General features: G+C 35.3%; 1 protein-coding gene across 1 annotated transcript in view; it reads left to right on the forward strand.

Annotated features, from left to right (window-relative positions):
- The window catches only part of LOC127855259 (uncharacterized), a 53903-nt gene extending 40835 nt beyond the window's left edge, over nt 1–13068 (forward strand). The window contains exons 5-10 of the mRNA XM_052390704.1: nt 2281–2535; nt 2911–4628; nt 6439–6735; nt 8780–8847; nt 10147–10276; nt 10831–13068. The gene's annotated coding sequence lies outside the window, so the exon portion shown is untranslated. The remainder of the gene's footprint in view (nt 1–2280; nt 2536–2910; nt 4629–6438; nt 6736–8779; nt 8848–10146; nt 10277–10830) is intronic.
- Nucleotides 13069–14384: the final 1316 nt, after the last annotated feature.

Raw genomic sequence — 14384 nt, forward strand, 5'->3', positions numbered from 1 at the left:
AGCACCTAGGGTCGCATAAAGCTGTTACTTGATTATGAGCACTTGATTTAAGGCTCCCTATAATTTCAAACATGTTATTGACTCAATCGTTAATTGATTTGAGTAAAAGATGACAATCTGGCGTTTTTGTAGATGCTATAATATTATGGCTGGAACAGCTGCATCACAATATGGTTTATTAAACAATCCATCAGGAAGGCCAAAAGCCCAAGAGGACAAAGCAAGACTACAGTGTTTACAAAATACACAGTTTATGATTATACAAAATAAAGATCTACTATAATAGTTAGAGCTACAGTTATAATATGTCAACTTGAATAGACAATTTTGTATCTATGCGTCGTCATGTCATTCTTAAATAAAAACACAAGCAAATAAAGTAATACATGTGTTGTTTAATACTTGGGCAATGTGCATATAATGCTTATATATTGCTTTGTTTCTTAGGGTTATTCCTTACATAAGATCATTGTTTGATTGTTTGCGTAACTGATTTAAAATAGTGATTACTTAAACATGTCAAGTATATAAATTCTGTTCTTACTGATTCAAAAGAAGAAAGTAGTACGGAGATTAGGCAGTATGAATACTCTTCAACTGGAGATGTAAATCTATTGCAGATTTATGTTAGTAAACATAAGTATATTCAGATCGGTTGGATCGAATTCTGGATGGATATAACTTTTGTTGTCAGTCCAGGCAAGTTATAGTCATTGGGTTTCGACTTTATTCAGCAATTAATGTAAACTTGCATTGTATTTAAACTAAGGAATAGACCGGACTAAAAAATCAAAATTATTCTTCTTAATGAACAATCATAAATTTAAATTAAAAATAAATAAAATAAATCTTGTCAAACACATTTCTAAAAACATGTTGATTAAGTACTGTAAATTTGTTATAATTTGTGGTACATTAATTAATGTTGATTTCGTGGGTTTACAGATCCACGAAATTTACTCAAACACATAACAAAATGATCCAAGCAAATTTGTGTTTTTTTTCAACAAGTAAGAAATGCACGAATTTACATGTCCACAAAAAAGTAATTTTTTTTAAACCTCCAAGTGTTATGCCAACTAATATAAATGATTTTCCAGGATCAGGAGTGTAGCATTCCAGTCTCTAGCTTGAATGTTTGACCAATATTTTGCATCTGTTTCATCAGTCAGTGCCTTTTTTAAAATTGTAGTTTTTCTGGAAGGGGCATGATTCTGGGCAATTTTTCCTTTTTATGGAATCACAGTTTTTTTTTTCAAATTTGAGAGTTTTGTGGGTCACAATTTAAAGAAGTTTGTTACTAGAATTTTCACAATTTTAAGAAGTTTGCTACTCATTTCTTCCTTATAATTAAAATTCGAGAATCATTTTTCTTTCACAAAATGAATGGGTCAAAGGATGATACAAAACATGACACAAAACATGTCCTGTGATCGGATTTGTGTTTGTGGGCAATAGGGTAATATGTTTTCAGAAACTTGTGTTTTCCCTCAACATATCAAACAAAGTTTATGATAGCAATTTACTTGGAAAAAAATCATTTCTTGGTATCGGTTACTGTGAAAATGTGGATGTTTAGGCGTCACCAAAGAACGGTCAAACTAGTGTTGTCAGCGTGTAGTCTTTAAGGGCAAGTGACCTATAACATAATTTAAATCCAATGTATATGAGCAGTAAAATATATGGAAAAGTAAAGTGATACATATAATGAGTACAATTTAAAAACAATGTTAAGAAGATGATTTTCTATTATTTTTTGTTTGTATACAGGAAAAAAACTTCTTTAAAATGGGGCTTAATGCATGTGCTTAAATTGTTGTCGTTGTCCTAGATAAGCTTGTGCAATCCACACAGGCATATTTGGGACAACAATTTCATATGTTTAGTATTTTTGTTGAAAAGAAATATCCTCTTTATAAAAATCCAGTCAAAAAGTGTCCTTCCTGATTAGGTTGTGTGGACTTCACATGTTAATCTGGGACGACTATTTGTAATATTTAGGAGCCGCATATTGGCTAATAAAATTACATCAGTATGAATATACAGGTTGGTATACAGTGTATTAATAGCAAACAATGTTTTAATGCGAAATGGTTTGATGATATTAATTTTCGTGCTATTGAGGATAATACACCAATGAAATGCCAGATTAGAAATTCATTAGAATGTAATTTTGCCTATTAAACACCTTCACAACCAATCAAGAGGCATAGTTTCGTATAGATTGTAATATAAACATTTTTTACAAGTTCACATCACCCACTGTGCTGTTGTTTTCAGGACAGCACCACCATTGATATCGATTTTGCCCAGCAACAGCACCACACCACCATTGATATCGATTTTGCCCAGCAACAGCACCAGTCCGGCCTGCAGGAGCCCCAGTCCAGGATGACCCATCCACTTCCCTGACCCATAGCTCATCATACTTGATATCCGGAAAAAGGGGGCCTAATGCATGTGCCTAAATTGTTGTCACAGATAAGCCTGTGCAGTTTGCACAGGCTAATAATGGACAACACTTTCCTCTTAAAGGTATTTTTTGTTGAACAAATAATCCTCTTTATGAACATCCAGTCTAGTCAGAAAGTACCCTCCCTTATAAGCTTATGTGAATTTCACATGCTTATCTGGGACGACACTTTCTAACATTAGTGATCCGCATATTGGCTTATGAAAATACATCTCTGAAAATGGAGTAAAGATAATATATATAAATGTACAGATAAGTATCGCATTAGCCAACACTTTTCTTGTTTTAATACAAAATGACTTAATTGTATTTATTTTCATGTTATTAAGGACAAGGAACCAATAAAATGCCAGCCAGTCAAGAGGCATAGTTTGTTATAGATTGTAAAATAATTTGTTACAAGTTCCTATCACCCACTGTGTTGTTGTTGTTTTCAGCAGAGCACCAGCATTGATATCTAGTTGGCCCAGAAACCGCACCAGTCATGCCTGCAGGAGCCCCAGTCCAGAACAACCCTTCCCCTCCCTTGACTTCCAACTCCTCCCCCTTGACCTCCTGCCTCAAAAAGTCAGCATCGTTAAACAACTCCGTTCTGTAGGAAATTCTGAGCATGATTCTGTTCTGAACAAACGCAATGCCCACATCACGTTTTCCAAACATAAGCCTGGGTAGTTTTATTAAGCTTGAGTTCAGCGTGGGCCTGAAAGGGACAAGTGTTACAGACATTAAAAGTTATAGCAGTAGTTATGGTAACGCTAACAGTCAGTTGTTGCTGTTGGACATCACAACAAATATCCTGAAGAATAAAAAGTTCAATAACTTGTTCCAGTCTTTATGGGACAAACATAAATTGAACAGGAGAAAATCAAGGAACAATAAAAGCGTAAGCTTTCCTAGTGGGATACTTCTGCTGTTGATAGTTTGGACAACAGTAGGGTTACGGACTGCCCCAGATTGTCAGACAGGCAGAATGGCAGTAATGACTATGCTGTGAACACCCAGAGCAAGATATATCCATGCTGACACAGAAAGGCAGTAATGACTATGCTGTGAACACCCAGAGCAAGATATATCCATGCTGACACAGAAAGGCAGTAATGACTATGCTGTGAACACCCAGAGCAAGATATATCCATGCTAACACAGAAAGGCAGTAATGACTATGCTGTGAACACCCAGAGCACAATACATTTATGCTGATACAGAAAAGCAGTAATGACTTGGTTGTGAACACCCAGAGCAAGATATATCCATGCTGACACAGAAAGGCAGTAAAGACTTGGCTGTGAACACAGAACACGATACACCCATGCTGACACAGAAAGGCAGTAATGACTTGGCTGTGAACACAGAGCTTAATACATCCATGCTGACACAGAAAGGCAGTAATGACTTGGCTGTAAACACAGAGCACAATACATCCATGCTGACACAGAAAGGCAGTTATGACTTTGTTGTGAACACAGAGCACTATACATCCTTGTTGACACAGAAAGGCAGTAATGACTTTGCTGTGAACTCAGAGCACGATACACCCATGCTGACACAGAAAGGCAGTTATGACTTGGTTGTGAACACAGAGCACAATACATCCATGCTGACACAGAAAGGCAGTTATTACTTGGTTGTGAACACAGAGCACAATACATCCTTGTTGACACAGAGAGGCAGTAATGACCTTGCTGTAAACTTAGAGCAGGATACATCCATGCTGACACAGAAAGGCAGTAATGACTTGGATGTAAATACCCAGAGCAAAATACATCCATGCTGACACAGACAGGCAGTAAAGACTTGGTTGTGAACACCCAGAGCACAATACATCCATGCTGACACAGAAAGGCAGTAAAGACTTTGTTGTAAACACTAAGAGATCCATACATCCATGGGGTGTGCCACAGCCACAAATTACGCCCACTATTGTGAACAAGGTGCTTAAAGTGAACACGTCTGGTTTTGTTATGAGCACTTAGCACTCCAAGACCAAAAGGCCTCGCATTGAATTGATGCAAGAGAAGGCTTTGTAAAATAACAGCAGTTTTGTTGTGTGGTCCAGTACGCCATTCGACTCTCAACCTTAAGAAAGCAGAACTCAAACTCGGCTCTTAGCTATATCAGCAAGGCCAGCATGTCATCTCAGCTTCTTAAGCTTCAGGTGAGACCTTACAGTGTTAATTATTTTGTTGAAATTTGGGCCAAAATTCAGCCCCATTCTTATCTCAAAAAGTCTATGGCTTAAGTTCTCAATTCATGGTTTCCCGGAAGAAAAAGAATGTTTTGATAGGTTGCAACATTGAGTTAATCAGAACTCAAATAAAGCCTTTGGCAATATCAGCGAGGTCAGCATATCAGCTCAGCTTCTTGAGTTTCAGGTGAGATCATACAGTGTTATTCATTTGTCGCAATTGGGGCCAAAATTGAGTCCCATTCCTAATCTTAAACAGTCTATTTTTCCCATAATTACTGACGAAAGTTCTCAATTCAAGGTTTGACCCCAACCAATGTTTAAATAGGTTACAAATTAAGTTTGTTTCCTTATGCAGCTCTATAAGTTGAACCTTAGTGCAATTTATCTTGATAGCACTTATTCTCAATTTCTAAATTATGTTTAGCAAAAATCTACAACCATTTTCCCAATTTAATTCAAAACACTATGATTGTTTACGAACTTCCCAATCCAAAAATGGTTCAAATAAAGTCTGCACAGAGCTAGCCCCTAGTTATAGCACAATTTTAAGTTTTTTTATCAGCATAACTGGCTTAATTATACTCCCACAATCGAAGTATAGGGGGGTATATAGGAGTGAACTTGTCTGTCGGTCTGTCTGTCGGTCCGTATTAAGTGTCCGCTCTCTAATTCAAGTAGTCTCCATCCGATATTCACCAAACTTGGTCAGAAGTTGTATCTACATGATGTCTAGGCCAAGTTCGAACATGGGCCTTGTCGGGTAAAAAACTAGGTCACGGGGTCACTTTGTGCGTTTTTAACATTCAGCATGTTGTCCGCTCTCTAATTCAAGTAGTTTTCATCCAATCCTCACCAAACTTGGTCACAAGTTTTTTCTAAATGATCTCTAGGACAAGTTTGAACATAGGCCATTCCGGGCCTAAAACTAGGTCACTGGGTCACTTTGTGCCTTTTTAACATTCAGCATGGTGTCCGCTCTCTAATTCAAGTAGTTTACATCCGATCTTCACCAAACTTGGTCGTAAGTTTTATGGAGATGATCCAAGTTAAAACATGGGCCTTTTTTGGGTAAAAAACTAGGTCAAGGGGTCACTTAGAGCGTTTTAAAAATTGAGCATGTTGTCCGCTTTTTTTTGTGAAGACGACATGCAAAATATTATGTGTCAATGCGGCATGTGGGGGGATTCGTCACGTCTGTGACAAAGCTCTAGTTTTCTTATTTCACTAAGTTGAATTACTTTTTTGAACTCACATCTATTGTTTCTTATTAAATGCCATACAGTTGTATTGTCACACATTTAAAGTTGTTAACTATCAGTTATAAGTCATAAACTGTCACATTTAAAGGTGTGCAGACTCACACTTAAATATGTAGATTGTAACATTTAAAGTTGTGCTGTCTCACATTTTAAATTGCTGAGTATCACATTTAAAATTATGTTGTCTCAAATTTTAAGTTCTATAGTCACACAATTAAAGGTGTACAGTCTCACATTCTAAATTGCTCAAGTAATGCCTGTTTTTGATTTACATAAAAATAAATATTACACCTTGCTACAAACACAAAAATTCCAATTTCAAGTTGGTGCGCGTAAAACATTGATACTACGTTATTCTGAGTTCTAATTGGTGAAAAATTAATTGCAATATTCTAAATATCAATAATAGACACGATGTTTGGCATTTAAAAAACAGGTCTGTAAAGTAAGGTGTTGCAAGGCTTATTCATGTGTCACTAAACAATCCGGTTTTAGTTTACTTTCCATTTCCTTTTCAGTGAACTTTACTCGCAAACATGACAAACGTCATTGAAGTGAAAGTCGATGACAACCCCCTTCTTGCACAAATTCTACAACTCGCTTAAGAAATTCAGCACGAAGACATCTTGCGTCAGACTACCAAGCCTCCTATCAATATCTCCTCCCATATTGGGTACATCAATACTTCCAACAGCAGAGCCTTGGTGAGTTCGACTTCCGTCTCAGCATCGATGTCGCTTAGCAACAATTGGATGATGGGCGTCGACAAATTAGGCCGGACAAGTCGCTCGAACTGAAACGATCTGATACAACAGGTAGAGCAGGCGTTGCGTGACACGTCCGTTAATGTGACTGATCTCGATATATTGTTCTCGAATAATGTGAACCATAGGCCTGGAGAGCAGTATGCGATTGACGCCATTCAGCAAAAGTTGTCGGAATTTATTGTCAGCAGTTCTCGGGTTTGGGGTGGCGACTTCGGCATCGGGACTCACTCCATCTCTGTCTATGGCCCAGTCACAGCAGCAGCAACAAGAACAATAAGTAGTATCTTAGCTGTGTTCTGGGATATAGGGCTTCATGTATGTGCTTAAATTGTCATCCCAGATTAGCCTGTGCAGACTGCACATACATCAAGTCCTATTAAAGTGTCATCCCAGATTAGCCTGTGCAGACTGCACATACATTAAGTCCTATTAAAGTGTCATCCCAGATTAGCCTGTGCAGACTGCACATACATTAAGCCCTATTTTCCCAGAATGAAGCGCATATAGTTAACTTAACATCAGTCCTTTTTCTGCCTGATTGAAGAAAAGCTCCTAACAAGAAATATGAATTATTCGTTTTTAAATTGATCAAACTTGGTAAATAAATAATAAATAAAAGTTGATCTGATATCAGTTTTAGTCATAGAAGGTCAGGGCGTAGTTTTGTCTATTTATTGGCAAAAATTCATACCCTGAACCAAAAGCTTCTCCTTGCATAATTAAAATATCTGCTTTAATCGAATTGTTGAATTCTCTTTAATTTTAGTAAAAAATATTTAAATGCCTTCAGCACATTTAACAATTATTTTCTTCATGTATTTCCAATATTTAATTAAATTCCTGGATTTTGTTCTAAGAGCCTGTTCCTACAGGAACTTATGCAATCATAAATCGGTACCTAGCTGAACAACATGCTCTCTGGTCAGCTGGGCCCAGACGCCCAGGGACACCTGGCCCAGGGCCTTGTGACAAATGTTCAAATAGTTCTACCCGCAGGATGCAGCCACTCTAAATCCGGGGCTCCATACTTTCTTGGCCAGGGGCCAAGACTACCTCGTCAATAAGGTACGTTGGTAATGTAATTTTCCATGTATAATGTGTAGTGTTTTACTCCAAATGTCAATGAAAATAGTTTGTGTTTGTTTAATATTGATAAAACTCTATCCTGGCTGCTAACTTAAATAAATCATATATGTAATTGTAAACTATTTATAATAGCTGCCATTTGTATTGCCTTGAAAGGGCTCGGTGGGGGTGAGAGCATACAAATTTGTCCTTGTCTGTAATTCTCCCTGTCCTTCCTTTCATCCTTCCTTAAGTCCCAAAGGGACATAAAATATTTGTATCAAGTGTTTAGTGTATATCTCATTTGTATCAAGATCCATTTAACGTAACTTTATTTCTTAAATATTGTTTTCACTCAAACAACATTGATTGACTTCTTATATAACTGAAGCCATTTCAGAATGCAATTAAATTATTTTGTTTACAGGGACACATTTCTGGGATGCGCTTTGATCTTTTTTATGTCTATATAGTGGGGGACATATTGTTTTTGCCCTGTCTGTTGGTCTGTCTGTTGGTCTGTCTGTTTGAGCCAACTTTAACATTTTGCAACAACTTTTGCTATATTGAAGATAGCAACTTCATATTTGGCATGCATGTGTATCTCATGAAGCTGCACATTTTGAGTGGTGAAAGGTCAAGGTCATCCTTCAAGGTCAGAGGTCAAATATATGTGGCCCAAATCGCTCATTTTATGAATACTTTTGCAATATTGAAGATATCAACTTGATATTTGGCATGCATGTGTATCTCATGGAGCTGCACATTTTCAGTGGTGAAAGGTCAAGGTCATCCTTCAAGGTCAGAGGTCAAATATATGTGGCCCAAATCGCTTATTTTATGAATTCTTTTGCAATATTGAAGATAGCAACTTGATATTTGGCATGCATGTGTATTTTATAGAGCTGCACATTTTGAGTGGTGAAAGGTCAAGGTCATCCTTCACAAGTTCAAGGTCATCCTACAAGGTCAAACGTCATATAGGGGGACATTGTGTTTCACAAACACATCTTGTTTCTGTTCACAGAGGCCTTATACTCACAAGTTCAAGCCCAGTGAGCGATGTTCACCAAATCCTACTCTACATCTCAATAGGTAAGTCACCTTGCCGTTGCAAATGAGTTCACTGTGACAAAGCATTCAGGAGACCCAGACATAAAAGCCTTAAACTTTTTGATGCAATAAAGCTTTCACAAATGCCCAATAGGTATAACCCACTACAAACTGGGTTTCTGTTCTTCAATTAATTGACCAGTTTATCTAATCTAAGTTTAAGGGTTCAGCCACAAACTACTTTATCTTATAAAAAAATGTGAAGAAAATGCAAAAGTTTCAAGCTAAACCCTCAAATTTGCATTTTAAATTTAACATCCAGAGTTATATTAAAACTCAAAACCACAACAACAATAACATGAAACAATTTATCAGCAGGTACCAACATATTTGACTCTTTAAATCTTGACAAAATCAGGTTCCATATTAACTGTTAGTATGGTTTTAAAACTAACATTGAATTACGAAGAGGGATCAGTGATGTTTGCAGCTTTTAGTTTATGGGGGTATATAGGAGTGAACTTGTCTGTCGGTCTGTCTGTCGGTCAGTCCGTATTATATGTTTAAAAATGGGTCATGCCGGGTCAAAACATAGGTCACCGTGTCACTTAGTGCGTTTTAAACATTCAGCATGTTGTCAGCTCTTTAATTCAAGTAATTTTCATCCAATCTTCACCAAACTTAGTCAGAAGTTTTATCTAGATGATCTCTAGGCCAAGTTTAAGCATGGGCCATGCCAGGCCAAAACCTAGGTCACGGGGTCACTTAGTGCGTTTAATGCATTGAGCATGATGTCCGCTCTCGCTCTCTTATTGACAAAGTTTACTTCCGATCTTCACCAAACTTGGTCAGAAGTTTAATATAGATGATCTCTAGGCCATGATTGAACACTGGCCATTCCGGGGAAAACAAACTAGGTCACTGGGTCACTTAATGCGTTTTACACATTCAGTATGGTGTCCGCCCCCTTTTTAAGTACTTATCATCCCCTCTTCAACAAACTTGGTCGGAAACTTAATCTAGATGACCTTCAGGCCATGTTCGAATATGGGCTATTCCGGGCTAAAAACTAGGTCAAGGGGTCACGGGTGCGTTTTACACATTCAGCATGGTTTTCCCTATTTCAGGTCCCTTTCATCCCCTCTTCATGTGGGGGTATTCGTCACGTCTGTGACAAATCTCTAGTTTGTTTGTTTTAAGTTAATGAATGGCTTTATGAGAGAGTATCAAGTGTGTTGCCAGGGTTAAACCCGCATTTTGATACTTGACAATTTTAAATGAAATGCTTATTAAGTCTTAAAAATTGTTGTCTTAATTTATACATGACATACTAAATTGCAGAAACCCGGATAGCAAGGCGTTGAGTTTGTTCTTGAAGCATTTGCACCAGAAGAAGTCAGCATCTTGATATTCTGGAATCTCCATGGTGAAGGACCCTCAGTCTGTGAACAAAATGCAGAGCGAACCTCAGGTGAGTGTTCAAGTCATGTGCATGTTTTTTTTACGCCCCCAAGTTCAGAGATGTGTGGGTGAATTTAGATTTACCTTTGTCTGTCCATACGTGCATCTTGCTGTTGGATTTTTATGCATAGTCTAAACTCGAAAAATAGTGTTTCTAGTGTGATTAAACTAAACATATTTTCCATACCATACTGTGAATTTGCCTACTTGTGTATTTTGAATTCGTTTTCTTTGACATGTGGAATTTTGAGACAAAAGCAAAATGTGGGTGAATGGTGGCAAACCCTTTCACTACTTCAAAACAAAACATTTTATTCCGATGGCAAAATGTATATTCATCAAATCACAATCCAAATGGTTTGGTAATAAAAAGAATACACTATTTAATCATTTATTATTAATTATCATTTTATGAATAGTCTCAGGACCATTATTTTCTCGATGGATTCAAATCAGATTATTTGTATCATTCTGAAATACCAAGTGCTCCGCGTGTTCTTTTTTCCATCGGTATCAAAGATAAAATGAAAAACTGACATTTACAGTAACAAGTCTTTTTTTCAGATGCCTTTTGACGAAATCAAACCATCTAATCAGAAACACAGACTGCATGTCACAGCAGTTGTTACCATATTGACCCTAGTCAAACGTAAGAAGCTCAGAGATAAATACTGATTTAGTTCTGCTAGTCTCTACATACCTCCTGGTTTGGTCAGCACTTACTCTGACTCTTTGAATATTATGACAGATGGAAATGAATGACCTTGTTCAGATCGAAATGGCAGAATGACACATCACAAGAATTCAAGCGGAAAGCCAGAAATCATATCAACAGCCACATTTTGTATGTCACCCGTCAAGTTGTATTCAAAGACGAACAATAGTTTCTGCTCTATTGTGTATGTGACCAGTCAAGTTGTATTCAAAGAAAAACAATAGTTTACGTTTTATTTTTTATGTGACCAACCAAGTTTTTTGTATAGGTCCCTGGTTTAACAAAGCATTTAAAGTATTTTTAAATTGATGAAACTTTCACAACAGATGTTGATCCTGATTATGGTAAATAAATGGGAAATACAATGTTATCAAAGATTTGTTAAGATTGCCAAAGCTGTTTAAATGATGCTGGTAACTTGAACAAAATTGGAAAAAATATTGGAGTGTTTTCATGTTATAAGACATGTTTCAGTTGTCTGTTTTTAACCCGTAAATATAGATTAGCTAGTGAAAAATATTTGTTCAGAAAGGTGTAAAATGTTTACGCTTGTTGATTTCAGTGGATAGTGTTTGTGAAATGATTAGAGTATGACTCTTGTTGAAAAGCTTTAAATGAAACTGTGAATTAAAAAATAAATATTAAATTTGTTTTAGAGTTTTATGAAAAATGGCAAAAGATTGTTAAGTTGTGTTGTTTAATCATATACTAACATGGTCATAAGTGTTAAAATTGTTTTCGGACATAATAGTTTATTATGCTTTATATTTGTATATGTACATGAAGACGACCAGATTGTATCCTCTTTAATCAGTGAGTAACGTAATCAAGATTTCTTGATCACTGTATCAAGTGTATATTTTGCCATTTATACATAGAGCAGCTGTAAAACAATTGTATTTTAAATGTAATGTTTTTATGTATTGTTGCCGTTTTTATAAGATAAACTCACTGTAAACATTAATTTGTACAAACCGTTGTTATAAAAAACATTTCTTGTGTCTATGCTAAAATATGTATTAAACTGTTAAAATAATGTACAGTTACAACTTCTGAAGAGAAAAATATACTTGAGGCAATAGAAACACATTGTTATATGAAATGCTTTTTATTAAGAACACCTACTTAAAATTTGTTTAATTTTGTTTTACATTATCTGAAGAAAAAATAGTAACCTGTAATTTGAAATCAGTCAATGAAAAAAAGGGAGTGTTGCCATATGCTAACAATAGTCAAGAAATGCAATTGTCTCTATTAGTAATACAACACAGCAATACAATTTGCTTAAACAAGAGCACCGCATGGTGCCATGCTCGGCTACGGGTGCAGTTTTGAATAAATGAAAGCTTGTCAAAATTTATTTGAGAGGTCACAGTGACTTGACCATTGACCTAGTGACCCCAAAATGGGTGTGGTGTGTAGAACTCATCAATGTGCATCTACATATGAAGTTTGAAAGTTGTAGTTGGAAGCACTATGATTTAGAGCCAATGTTAAGGTTGTAGCACAACGCGGACGACACGACGAACTGCCCTTCCCAAAATAAAATACGCTTTTTACCAAAATACGCTTAAAAAAGTGTATTTTTTCTGCGCTTTTTACTAAAAGTGTTTTAAAAGTGTATCAATTCTGCACCTTTTTCATTAGTAAGTGCACTAAAGTGCATTTTTTCTGTATCTTCATTCTCTTCAAGCGTATTTTTCTGTACTTTTTTATCTAAGAAGTGTATCATTTTCAAAACAAGTGTATCTTTCGTAGACAAAGCGTATCTTTTTATGCAAGAAGTGCATTTTTGTGCTTTCTGTACAAGTGTATCTTCTTAAGAATAAGTATAACTCTAATATTCTGTGTATTTTTAATCATTTGACTTAATCAGAACACTATAGGAAATAACTGAAGTTAAAGAACAGCAATGTCTTTAATAGCAGGCTTGTACTGAATTCTTTCTTATCTTCACATTATATTAATGGTCTTATTGTTGAAATTTGTCTGCTCATAAAATTAAACAACCCACATAAGTGTTTTTTTTTAAAGTTTATTCAAAACATGTAATACGCAGTATATCACTATTTTGTATCTGTCTGTCTATTCTAATCAATATTAGAAAATATCTGGTTAAATAACAATTATGAATTAAGTCAATAAATAACACTTTCCAATAAATTGAAGTGTAAATACTACTACTATCTTTATGTTAGTTATCATTTCATATATTCATTTTAGTTTTTTTTCTCTTTTTAATCTTATAACATCATTGATTATTATATATATTCGAACACATCTTGTTCTCACTGATTGTAATGTTACAAACCAAGGTCTAAAACATTATAAGGCATATTTCTGTATAATTTGTTAAAACCATTGATTGCAAATGAAAACATGTATGTATACAATATATGCTTTAAAAATGAATAAAAAAACAGAATTAAGTGTAAATGTTCTGTCAAATACAAATATGTTTAAAAGCAATATTTTCAACTGTTGCCATTCACATTCAGTTTTATATGATACCATCATATCCATTTTCTTAATTTGCAATAAAATAATAAGATGCCAAACATGACCTGTGTTACATAAACAGTCAACAAAATAACAAGACAATACCTAAAAACACCCCTTTTCACACCACTAACAATAAACAGATAACAATCTGTCAAGCATTCAGAATTAAACAGGGTACTGATTATCTAGGGGCAGATAAGGCTACTGATAGGGGTTGCCCAGACATCAGGCTGGAATGAGGTATAAGACTTTTGATTGGTTCAAATTTTTGCACAGGAAATTATTTGAAAACAACAACTTTTAAAAAACAAGCTGGTTTCAGCAATTGAATATTGAGCTAAATTGAATTAACATTGAGACTTATAATTGTTCTGTAAAAAGTATTGAAATACTGTCAGCATGAAGTTTTGTGTGATGAAAACAATGTGTTTTTTACTACAATTTGGAAATCAACAATAAGTTTGTTGGAAAAGAGGTTCAACTGTTGTTTTTTTTGGAATACTGAAGAACAGTTTTAACAGGTTTGTATTGTCATTTCCTCATCCTTTTTTTATTTAGTTTATTGAATTAATTATGATCATTATTATATTTATGTATTTTCACTGGGAAATGTAAATTGATAAGTTAATGTATTGCAATTTAAAGGAAAAACAACACAATTTGAAGCAAATATAGATAAACATACACATGACAAAGTGTAAATGTTGTGTATAGTGAATTGCTGTGGTTGTGTTTTATGATTATTGTCATCTTTATTGTTATTTATAGATATTTCTGGTTATTACTGAACAGATTTCTTTCCCTCATATTTTAATGTTGAAGGTTAAACTCTTGCCCCAAGAGCAAAAGGGGTTATCTTACTACCTGATGTATGGACTTTTACACCAGGCTTTTACCCTGC

This window comes from Dreissena polymorpha, chromosome 13, assembly GCF_020536995.1.
Source record: "Dreissena polymorpha isolate Duluth1 chromosome 13, UMN_Dpol_1.0, whole genome shotgun sequence".
NCBI classification, from domain to species: Eukaryota; Metazoa; Mollusca; class Bivalvia; order Myida; family Dreissenidae; genus Dreissena; species Dreissena polymorpha.